This window comes from Pimephales promelas, chromosome 6 (genome assembly GCF_988280905.1).
Source record: "Pimephales promelas chromosome 6, fPimPro1.hap1.1, whole genome shotgun sequence".
NCBI lineage: Eukaryota > Metazoa > Chordata > Actinopteri > Cypriniformes > Leuciscidae > Pimephales > Pimephales promelas.
The window spans coordinates 30,694,116-30,707,076 of record NC_142774.1 but is presented as its reverse complement, the minus strand read 5'-3'; positions in this window follow the sequence as shown (position 1 = coordinate 30,707,076).

The window sequence follows — 12,961 nt, the reverse complement described above, 5'->3', positions numbered from 1 at the left end:
CATGGAAATACCTCAGTAAAATTATAATATTCGGTATTCTATCACCATGGTACATTTAATTCAGAGACTTTACCATGACAATACCATGTTTTTCTGCAAATGTACTATGGTTATACTATGGTATTCCCAGTCAGAGTATCATTATATCATTGCTTTTTGGTTTAATGATAATACTAGTCTGGGTTTCCGCAAACTGCCTTCCCGCAGCGTGATTTTATTCACGCTAAAAGACTGTATGAATACCATGGTCCAGATTTTCGCCTCATTTAGGGAGCCAATCACAGAACAGGGAGGGAGCAGCAAGACGATGACGACATCTATGCGACACACCGAAGCATAGTTTATTTCTAGCACCGAAGCTTGTTTATTTCTATGGATTCAACATGGCAGCAGACGCGAAGCTACCTTTTGATGCAGCCTTAGATATTGTTCTAAGTAGTTTAGAATGCAAGTTTAGTTTGAAAAAAGAGCAGCTTTTGGCATTAAAATTCGCGAGACCCCAGTCGTTATTGTTGTCTCGCCATTAATCGCCCAAATGGAGGACCAGTACAGGAGGCGGTCAACCTTGGAATATCTGCCGCTCAGCTGTGTCCCGAGAAAGAAAATGCGATAAAGAATTGTTGATACCAGCTTCTGTTCGGCAGTCCCGAGGCATGGATGTGCGCAAAGTGGCAAGTTATGTTAGTCACAGAGTTGTATAGTACCAACCTGCTAGGCATTGTCGTTGAAGAAGTCCATTTAACTTATAAATGGTGAGTGGTATTTATTAATATCATATTGTCATTATGCCTGTAGACTACCTACTGTGGTTGTCACAGTGCTACTAAGTTGTGTTGCTTTTCAATATCAATATACAGCTACTGCTTTAGTAGCATACCTTTCAGCTGTGCACACGTATCCGATTAAAGTTGTTGACACTTTAGTCATTAAAATTAATTTTTACAATTTTTTAATTTGTGAGGTACAAGCGCAAACAATTTCCAATGCAAATAACAACTTCAACATCTATGTTAAATTGTACTTAATACTTGTGTTTTTTCTAATTGAAACGATTGGCTATGATCTACGTACAGGCGCATTTGATAGACATTCTTAGCACCCAATAAACGGAGCCAGGCATTCGTAAACCACGCCTCAAATACGAGAAATTGTGCATGTGGTTCCCAGACCCAAGTCTCAATGGGAATTGGGTCGGGTGTTAGCCAGGCTATGATAATACCATGGTTTCAGGGCAATACCATGTTTTTAGGCATGTACCTGTTCCATATATTAGAACGGCATTCCTACCAATACCATGGTACATGGAATATGGTAATAAGTCAATTAAAAACACATGATCCTTCAGAAATCATTCTAATATGCTGATTTGGTGCTCAAGAAACTTTTCTTATTATCAATATTGAAAAATATTGAAAAATGTGCTGCTAAATAGCTTTTTTTTTCTTTTTCAGAATTCTTTGATTAATAGAATGTCTAAAAGAGCAAGCATTTATTTGAAATAGAAATATTTTGTAAAATTATATGGAAATGTCTTTACTGCCACCTTTGATACATTTAATGTGTCTTTGCTGAATAAAGTCATTCTGACCTCTAACCATAGTAACACTTTGCTATTCTTGGTATTCATACAATTCTACCTAAAAATAAATGCCATGGTACATTGAATATGCTAATGCAGAGTGACATGTTCCCATAGTAACATCATGATATGTGAACATACATGATATACAAAACCATGCTGTACAGTTGTACATGCATCATGGAAATATAATGATATTCTTATTTATGGTATTTGATCTAGGAATAAATAGCATTGTATATGGAATATAATGCAGTATATCATATATAATATGGTGGTATAACCATCTGATGCGATTAGTAATGACACAGTACGTTTTTGTTTTGAATGTGAACAGTGTGTTTGCTAGGCATATGTTTCCTAGGAGACAGATTTGTCCTTAATGTGACTCATGATATTTCATTAGACTGAGACCCTATAAGTGCTGAAGATCAGGAGATCTTGACACAGTTTGCTTTCCATCAAAGAGGGAATAAACAGAAAGGTCTTAAAATGAAATTAATACACAAGCTTAAAACCTCTTGACCCTTAAGATCTAGAGCATCTTCATCATAAAGCACATCCTGAATTATTGAACTCCTACAATGCCTCTCTCTCTCTTTCTCTCTCTCCCAAACATAAACAAAGAAATAAATATTCCTGTCCCTAGTCTTGCTTTACTTGAGTCAAGCCCCAGTCACACACAAAAAAACACACACATCTCCTTTACGAGTCTCCCGAAGGCTTATCGTTTAAGGATCATAAATACTGCTGCAACCTCACACTGTAAATATACAGATCATTCAGGTTTCCCCTCTTCTACCGGCCACGAGGGAAACACACGTGTACAAGCAGGAGAGCTAGAACGAGATTGCGAACACCTTGGGTCTGACCTGCATAAACACACTGATGCGGCACTATAACGCTGAGCACAAATTATGTGTGTGTGTGAGAGAGAGCGAGAAGAGAGAGAAAGAGGGAGAGACAGTCAGGTAAGTGCTGATTTAGCCGTTCAGTTTCTCTGCTCCTCTCAGTCCCATTGCTCACTGTCTTCACTATACTTGAGATACTATTCATAAATGAGATACTATTCATCTCTATATTGCTCTTTCAGTCTGTATGGCTGAAGATTATTTAAATCTATTCTTATGCATTTCTTATGACCAATATATTTGCATCTTTACATCTTTATACTATATATAGAGCAAATTATTTATATATATATATATATATATATATATATAACATTTTTCAGAAAATTTGAATCTTAGATTAACTAAAAAATATATAATTTTATTTTTAAATTATTATTATATTTCTTTATAACATTATAATTAAAAAATTAGTGCTGGGCATTGATTAATCGCTTACAAAATAAAAGTTTGTGTTTACATATGTGTGTGTACTGTGTATAGTTATTTTGTATATATAAATACACACATGTGCATGTATATATTTAAGAAATTTTTTTATTTATATATAATATATTTATATACAATATATTATGTAAAAATATATATACAGTTTACATGAATATATATATATATATATATATATATATATATATTAATGTAAATATATATATTTATATATATATTTTTTTTTTTTTCCTATTACTTTTCTCTGAGACTCCAAAGTGCACATTTGATGAACACTTTACTAACCCATGAGGCCACAGGTCAGTGTTGTCGCAACTGACGCCCCAGTCATTTTTCATGACGGAAGTCCCATGAAAAATGACAACATGCTTCATAGACAGATTTTCTATTAAAGTAACAGATGTATAAAATGTGTAAATAGTTTAGTCAAAAATGTACTGCTAAATTACTTTTAAGACTGTATCTGACCTCTGATCTGGTCTGATTTTACAGTTGATACCTGAATAGATACAAATCACCATCTAAGTTTGCTCTCAAGTCAATTCAAGTTTGTCTTCATCAAGATTAATGACCATAGTTGTAGTCATTCATCCTTGACTGGTCCAAATGACTTGCCTCAATAAGCCTTACAAAAATATTTTAAGGCCAGATTTATATCACAATGACCATATACAGTAAATATATACTTTGCACAATCGAAATTAACTAAAACTATTTTAATTGAGTAAAAAAAAAATTGTTACTTAAGTATTTGAAGTATATTTACACTTTAGCCCCATGATAATAGTGTCAGCTGGGACCTCACGTCTCTCTGCTGGAATTTTGTTTTTAATAAAGATATAAGTGTACAAAAATAGTGTAAAAAATGGTCACGGTGTCATTTACAAATCTGAGACAATGCCTTCACCTTTATGCTCAACCTGTGCATGCGTGTGTGTGTATATATATATATGAAGAGTTCAGATGCAAAAGCCTCTAAATGCCATTTGAAATTTTCTTCTTTAATGATGATTTTTATCAAACTTGTATATTTAAGTTCAGTAATTTCACTTAAATGGCAATGATAATTACCTATTAATTGTTATTTAAGTGAAATTACTGAACTTAAATATACAAGTTTGATAAAAATCATCATTAAAGAAGAAAATTTCAAATGGCATTTAGAGACTTTTGCATCTGAACTCTTCATATATATATATATATATATATATATATATATATATATATATATATATATATATATATATATTCATCCTCTGCTCCCTCTCCATATGTTCACATGCAGAATGGAGAGACAGCGTCAGCACCTTTTCCAAACATACTCAGATGGTCAAAATTTTGTAGTGCGAGGTCATCTTACATTACAGTACATAATTTTGACAGACACTTACGCAATTCCCACTCGATAACAAGATTAGCTAACTAACATTTACTGGCAAACAAGGGAGGAGAGAGAAAGGAGGGGCAAACTTCCCCCGTGTACCAAAAACTCAAAGTTTTGGAGTGTGTGTGTGTGTGTGTGTGTGTGTGTGTGTGTGTGTGTGTGTGTGTGTGTGTGGACTGAGCCTTAGACCATCTGTGAGTCTGAGAAGCCAATTTTCCACCCATGGACCTTCAAAACCAGCAAAGAGAGAGCTCTGCCAAGAAACGAAAGATCTTAATGCCAAGAAAATCCCTTTCCTCTTTCAGTCTGCCATTCAGCCTCCATCTGCCCTGACAGGCACCGTTGTGTTTAGACAGCTCCCTGCCATCTTTCATCATCTGTCCCTTGTCTGCGTTTCAGTCCACAACACTGAGACGCGGCAATTAACAAATTAACACACTAACCACAAAAGTGTGATTCGTAAAATTTAATACAGGAATTACTGAACTCCGTGAGCCTTTATATAGGTATATGTAAGTAAAATCGGGTTGAATTTGAGACAAGGAACTCTAAAAACATGCCATATGATGGATGTGGTGCTGGAAAATGGCTTTCATGTGTAAATATATATTGACTTTCATGTAAAGTCATTTTGACAGGGCATGTTTTCTTTTTGTTCGTGGTCTTTCTGCCACCATTTAGTCACACAACAGTCACTGGATTCAAACACATAATAAGCACCACAGTTCAATGTGTCGGAGCCTTTTCGCCATCTTTACGATATGTGAAGAGAGGACAGGAAATGACACAACAAGAGAAGTGGGTGGTGGGTGATAATAATAGGTATAGGCTGCACAAGTTAGCATTTTTTCTGTTAAAACTGTCTGCAAATTGAAATAAAATAAAAGCTATTGGGGCCCCATTTATAAAGATCAAATAATGATCCTAAATGTAAATGCACGACATGTTTCTATAATTTATAAAATGTCTATATGCACAAAAAACGTATTCCTAAATGCTTGTCTCTTTGTAAATCGCAGTTCACCTTAAATTCAAGCGCAATGTGTACAAGCGCATTAACTACATTATAATTGGGTGGTAGACTATTGCTGTTGTTGTTATATATTATTAATCTGTGTAGTATTATTTTCATGTTATCACTGTGAAGTTGCTTTGATACAATCTGTATTGTAAAAAGCGCTATATAAATAAATGTGACTTGATTTGACTTATGTTGTGTTGTGATGATGTTATTATTATCATTTTCAGGAAGCCATTAATACAAATTAAGTCATTTTTGTGATAAAATATTCACAGAGCAGTTATGCTCATATATGTGCACATATAATTACATTATATTGTGAATGTGATTGCTTATTTGTCTTTACATTTTCATAAACTATGCTGAATTTATTGGCAATCTGGCCAAAAACGTTGTTATTATTTATCCATATGACTATAAAATAATTATAAATGAAAGATTTTTTATTATTATTTTTTACTAAATATTAATATTGCAATATTTCACTGTAAAACTTATATATTGCTGTAAAATATATATATTTTTTATATATATATTTATATTTTAGTAGAAATAACCTTCTCTGTTGACAACAGCCGGACATTTCAAGTTTAGGAAGATGGTTGGTGCATTTAGTGTTCCCAAATGCACATTAAATGGGACACAAACTCACAGCACTGCAGAGACAGTTTGCATGGGAGTTACTCTGAGAAACACACACTGAAAAACTGGAAACAACTGATCATGCATGAGCTGCTCGCGTGTAAATGAACACAGTTACGTTTCATTCTGAAACATGCAGCTCATGTATTTCATTAAATCGCAGCCTTTAGCCATATAACGCAATTTCAGTATTATCTCGACTAGTGCAGCCCTGTACAAGACAGATCTGAACCTACAATACTCACATGAAAACCAAAGCTCAATGTTTTAGAGTACATGCACTTACTGCCAAATCAACACTTTTATGTACTAATATACACTAACCACAAGGCCACAGTTCTAGAGGAGGGGGAGGGGGGCAGATTTCTTTGTTTGCATAGCAATAATCAGGCTGAGTTTTTAGACAAAAACCTGACAAGGAAAAATCCATAAAGATATTTCATAAAGAAATCCACAGTCCTAGATTACCCCGTGAAATACAATGCAAAGAACGTCTATTGAACGACTGTCTGCTTTATTGAACCACGTTTTTGATGACTGAACAAATGCAGAGGACCAAACACACCAACATTCGCTCACAAAGGTCACCTTAAAGCCTGCTGAATTGATCAGAAAGAGAGAGAGAATGTGTGAGGGAGAGAGAGAATCTGACTCCAGAGGACGAAGTACATCTACTGCTGCAGTGACCTACTGAATAAAACCACTCAGGCAAATGATGTGTGCATGGGGTAAAAACTGCATTACAAACCACTTTCCTCTTCTAAGATGGGACTGGAACTTTAGGGAACAATACCCTAACTTACTAAAACACTAGCATGAATGCTGTATCTAAACAACAAGCACTGAAACAGGCAGTTGTGCCAATTAATGATGCATATTATAGTTTTGTATGTTATATGGTGCAGAGTAGTCCCTGCTGGGACAGATTAGTCATGAGCTGTCATGGAGGAAAACATGAACCCTAATGGCTGCACATCTGTCCAGTGTTAGTGACAGCGGTACTGGAGACAGAGTTCACAGTAAACTAGAAGAGCAGTGGCAGTTTGAGTTATGATACTCTCTGGGGGGGGGATCATAATATCATAATCATAATATCATAATTTATCTTAATCAAAGTATTCATAACTCAACAAAAGTATTCAATTCGAGTGGGAATGCTGTAACCTGTTAATATGGTGACAAAATACATTTCCTTTAAGAAGTAATATCTGAAAAATGTATAAATACATTACCGTTCAAAAGAAATCAATACTTTTGTTTAGCAAGTATTCATTAAATTGATTGATCAAAAGTGACAGTAAAGATCTGACATTTTTTATTTTTAAGTTACTATTTAACTTTCTATTCATCAAAGAATCCTGAAAAGCTTTGCCATCACAAATTGTATTATATTTATATATTATATTTATATAATTTCTCAATATTACTGTTTTTACTGCATTCTAATCAAATAAATGCAGCCATTGTGAGAAAGAGACTTCTTTAATATATATATATATTTGGACCGATAAAATCTATTATTATCAAAAATCTAGAGGTGCTTATTTACTCTTAATCATTAAGTTTGAATAAATTTGCCATGAAGATAAGCACTTATAAAAACCACCTTGCAACTGAGATGTACTATACAAACATTTCATTTTTTTTTATTGAGTGCATTATCTGAAAGTAGATTGCAGTTAAATATAATACCTCTTTATATTATTTGTATTTGTATTATATTGTATTATATATATAATATTATTTGTTCGTAATGAGGTTCGCTGTATAGTTTGCAGCATTGTGTGTGAGATTTTTTTAACCTTAAAAAAAATAATAATCGGCTATCATTATCGGCAGAGAAATTAATAGTATAGTAATATCTTTTTTTGTCCCCACATGCCATATAGACTTCACTTTTTTTCATAATCCAGCAGTCTATCATTTATATAAACTTCCCAAGCTGATTTCGCTTCAATCCATAATTCATCTGATATGACTTATTAATGTCTCTTTTCACAGAGAGAGAGAGACAGAGAGAAATCAACAAATCCTGAGGAGCTCAGAGCAGAGGACGGATAAATGAACAGTTTTTGAAAACACATTGATTAGATTAACACCCAACATATAAAAAAGTATGTGCACCCAAACACTGTGTCCACATACTTGACATTGAATTAAAAAAAAAATAAAAAGACACTGGCATTGATCTGAAGTTCTCTCTTTCTTTGCTGCTACAGCTTCCACTCTTCTGGGAAGGCTTTCCACAATGTTGGAACACAGCAGCTGGGATTTGCTCCCATTCAGAAACAGTAAAGTCAGGCACTGATGCTGGGTGATGGGCCTTGGCTTGCAGTCTGCATTCCAATTAAATTTCAAAGGTGCTCAATGAGGTCCATGTCTGAGCTTTGAGAGGACTAGTCAAGCTTCTACTTCAGATTCAGTAAACCATTTCTGTACTCATCTCCACCATAGACTGTAGAAAAACGGCTAATAGACAGCAGACAAACAGATAGTAGTGATAGCAACAACAATCCACCTTTCACTCAAGTGTAATTATACACTTTAAGGCTTGATATAATTGGATTGTACCAGGCTGTTAACATTTTTTTACTGCTGTAAAGTTGGGCATTTTAGCATGACTCTCTTTTGGAGCATGTCTCTAGTGGTCAGTCGATGAATTGCAATTTAAGTCACATCCATGTTGGATTCAATGGAGAGACCAGATGGTTGCTGCTTGGTCTCCACCGTTAGAGTGCCGAAATTATGACGTCACTTTGTAAACTTAAAAAGCTTCAAAAAGGAACCTAAAGGTTTCCCCACAGTTGCATTAAGAGTGTATCTTCTTCTAAGAGTGTATCTTCAATGTTTGCCTGTAGGCCAAAACGCAAAAGTGAGTTAGCATTTTAGCACTTCCGATTCCCTCGCCCTTAAGTCTATAGGTTTTTTGAATGGGTTTTTGCTAAATCGCCTGAAATAAGGTCTGTGGTGAACAAAGCCTCTAAATATTTTTCACGATTTGATCTATGACATAAAACACCAGTTATAACCTGCTTGTGGTATTTTAAACGTTATTGTGTCTGCTTGTGTTTTTTTTTACTTTATTCAAAATGTATACATTTTGAATTAAGTTGTAAAGATAATCTTGATAGAAAAAACGTGTAATGGTCACAACTCTTTGTTGAACACACAACACAGATCTTATTTTTTGCAATTTTCCAAAAGTCTATGGGGAAAATGCTTCGCTTTTCGATCGAGGGAACCCATGCACTGCTAACTTCCAAGTTGTCCTGCAAAGTGACGTCATAACTTCGGCACTCTATTGAGAATGAGGAGGTGATGTCGTGCGTATCAATCCGCGTTGCATTGTGGGAAGGATTCGCCATCTTGGTAGGATACGCTATCCGTTGTCATTGTTACTTCAACTGTGAGACCGAGAGAAATAGCGTCAGAGAGAAAGAGCAGCTTCATATTTGTTTGCATTTTTGCGATAAGGCACAGTTTCTTGGGAATAAATGAAGAAGGGGGAACCAAAAGGAAAGGGGCTATATCAGGAAAGACTAAATTACAACACCAAGCAGCGTTATTTAGAGAAACTACTTGACATCAACAACATGGACCGGTACGACCTGCTACAGAATGGACAAAAGACCCAAAGCACTACCACCTTTCACACAACCCTGACATAGTCAACTACCTGGTTTATGGTATTAGTGCCTAAAGTTACTGCCTACACAATGCAAGCGTTCAGAAGCTTTAATTCATTAGAAGCTTATGAACAATTCTGCTGCGGGCGGCTGGGTGCAAGACTTAGAAAACCCCAAACCTGTAACGTTAAACTGTGACAGTTCAGTCATACTTGATGTTTCAGGCCTCATTCAGTGGAAATAAATCTGATATGAATGATCAGATTCGTGCATTTGCACCTGCCGTGCAACGTTAAGCGGACAGATCGGACATTCCCCTGTCAATGCGAGTCGTACATCATTTAAAAAGTGTCTTTTTAAAACATTTCACAGTACAGATATATCTATAACAAATTATATAACTCTAGTTGAATAACAGAGTACTAATTTCATTTGTCTGTTAAATAAAAGATGAACTGGGCTGAAATGTTCCTTTTGAAATCATGCTTTGATGTCGGTGTTTCTGCTGTCAGTTTATTGACAAGCAGTTTCTCTAAATAAAACTGGTTAACATTGCTATTTAGTCTCTCCCGATAGAACCCCTTTCATTTCTCTCCATATCTTCCAAAGAAACTACCTCGTTTCACTAAAATGAAACAAATACTGTGCTGCGCTGTCTCTCTTTCGCTATATCTGAAGGCGTTGCCCCTGGGCCCTGGCAACCGATAGCATCTCCTCCCATTATGGCCGACCGACCGGCTCAGACCCCGCTCAAATCGGCACGTGACTCCTCACTCTCAGGCCCCGTCCACACTACTGCGTTTTCGTTTAAAAAATGTAGACCTTTTGCTACGTTTGAACCTCCCGTCCACACTAAAACGGGAAAAACTAAGACCTATTAGGAGAAGTTTAGAAACGCTGCAGCTGCGTTTTGAATCTCCGGGGGCCGTTTTAGTGTGGACGAGACAAAACAGAGGAGTTTACAAACGATGACGCTCGGCTATATGATTGGGTGTCATCAGTCATGAGTGACGTACCTTTCCCTGATTCGCCAACCACTGTTTACACCGGCGCGCGCATGCCCAGTGTTGGTGAATGGTCACGTGATCCACGTTTTCAGTCGTTTTAGTGTGGACGGAGATTAATTCTAATACGCAGGTAAAACGCTAGTATGGACGGAGATCGTTTTCGTTTTAATTCTCCGTTTTTAAACGAAAACGCAGTAGTGTGGACGGGGCCTCAATTGGCGTAGTGATATATATATATATTTTTTTTTTTTTATTTTTTTTATTTTTTTTTGCGTATAGCGATATAGTTAGAAAAGTCATTAGAGAAGTGACATCAGTGCAAGGGGGAGTGGAGCTGTCTATTTTGATTTCATGGTGACTTTACACTAAATCCCCACCACTGATGTGTAAACAAGCTCAAACTAATTTGTTTGTTTACTCACAACACACATGGACCAGACACAGGCACAAAAAAGGACAGAAAATGAATAAATGCTGGGACATGCTGCATATCTCTCGTTGTTTCTCTTATTCTCTCCCTTCTCGTTGTTTCTCTGTTCTATATTTAGTTATGGGTCATAGTCAGACACTAATTAAAAATACAACAACGAGGATGGGCTAAGTGTTTCTTGATGAATGCTTTTGACTCTCCGGCTTGAATCAATACATCTAAAATGCAACAGCAACATCTGCCCACAGTGACACTTCTTATTGACAAATACAACCCGATATGTTTTGCCTCTAAAACATCTCTATTTATAACATCTATAAGCAAGAAAATCTTTCCAATAATCCTGCCAACAGCCAGCACGACTGAAGATTTGCCTTAGTCTTAACGAATCCGTGGATTTAGATTAAACTAAAACAGACAGAATGAAATTCTAAAATCTCAAATATATTTCAACTAAGCGTTGACGTTTCTGACGTGGCCTGTGCATGGAGTTGTGCTCCACGCTTTGCAATTGTTATAAATCTTTGCCTGACATTTTTGGGAATACCTGCGCGCGATAAATCAAATTAAAATATTTTCCAATCACACAAAGCCTACATACTTTCCCAGAGCAAAACTCTTACGTTTCCTGATAGGAGGGTATCAACTAAAGCCACCTCTCAGCACTTCCCCGTCAGAAGAACAGCCAAGCTGGAAATATCGTATGAAACAACTTTTAGATGGAGAATAGATCTTCTTTCCATCCAAACTCACAGGCCAGCTAGAACCCCGTGCTTTCCTGTTGAATGAGTCCGCACATTAAAAGCGTTTTGGGGCTTATTCATTTCCCTTTTACCGCATAACTATCTGCGAACTTGTAACGTTAGCTGCACGTTTTTCTAATGTGCCTTAGCTCTCAGCCAAAATAACCCCACATCACAGCGCGTGAAATGAGTTCTCTTACCTGGCGGGTTTAGCTGATGTTATCTCTTGTTTCGGATGTAATTTGCACATTTAGTAGTTGATCATAGACCGGATCTGTAAACTCTGGTTATAATCGCGCGATTCACTTTTGGGTGAAAAGGCGTGGATAGGCTAGCTAGACTAGCCCTAAAACTGAAACAGAGGTAGCCTATTCAAAGTATAGTTTTTCCCCTTTATAGCCTATGCACACACAAAAACACTCTCACTTGAAATCACTAACGTTACATTGTCTTTACTTAATGGGGAGTACGTTTTATGGGTTTACTGTAGCCTACTTATGATTGTCCTTTTATAACCCACAAAATATGTGTGACAGAACAGTTCATAAACAATGTAGATGTTCTTCGGGGGGCTGACTGTTCATTATCATATATGACCAATAATCGATCTTCAAATCTTAAACTTTTGGGGGGTGAGAGACAGTGTCTCCACCTTGTGGGTATTGCACAGATGAGCTCAGATTAATAGTAGACTAGTTTTACTATTTTATTTATTAACTGTAGCTACATTAATGTAAAAAAAAGGAAAAAAAAATATATAAATCATCACACAATAAATTAGGTAGAAAGTGAGAAACTGGTACATTAAAAACACCATTAGATGGGTGACAGAGAGAGTATTGTCATGTGAAAGCAAATAAGTTATGATTAAAGTCGTTATCTTTCATAAAACCAAATTAATAAATGAAACCAAGTTTCTTTTATATGACCTACATTATGCCAACTTATATTTCAGTGAATTAGTTCAGTCATAACTCCAGAGTGACAGATTTAAAACACTTTGTTACACCGATAGCCAACTGGGAGGAAAGGAAAATGAGATTTGGTTAGGCCACCTTTTCTAGGACCTTCTAAGTGCAGAACAAGTAGGGCTATCACTAAGGAAAGCTGATTGGTTGTTCAGTGTGCTGCTGACATTTCCTGGATCAACATGATACGACTCTTACACCTA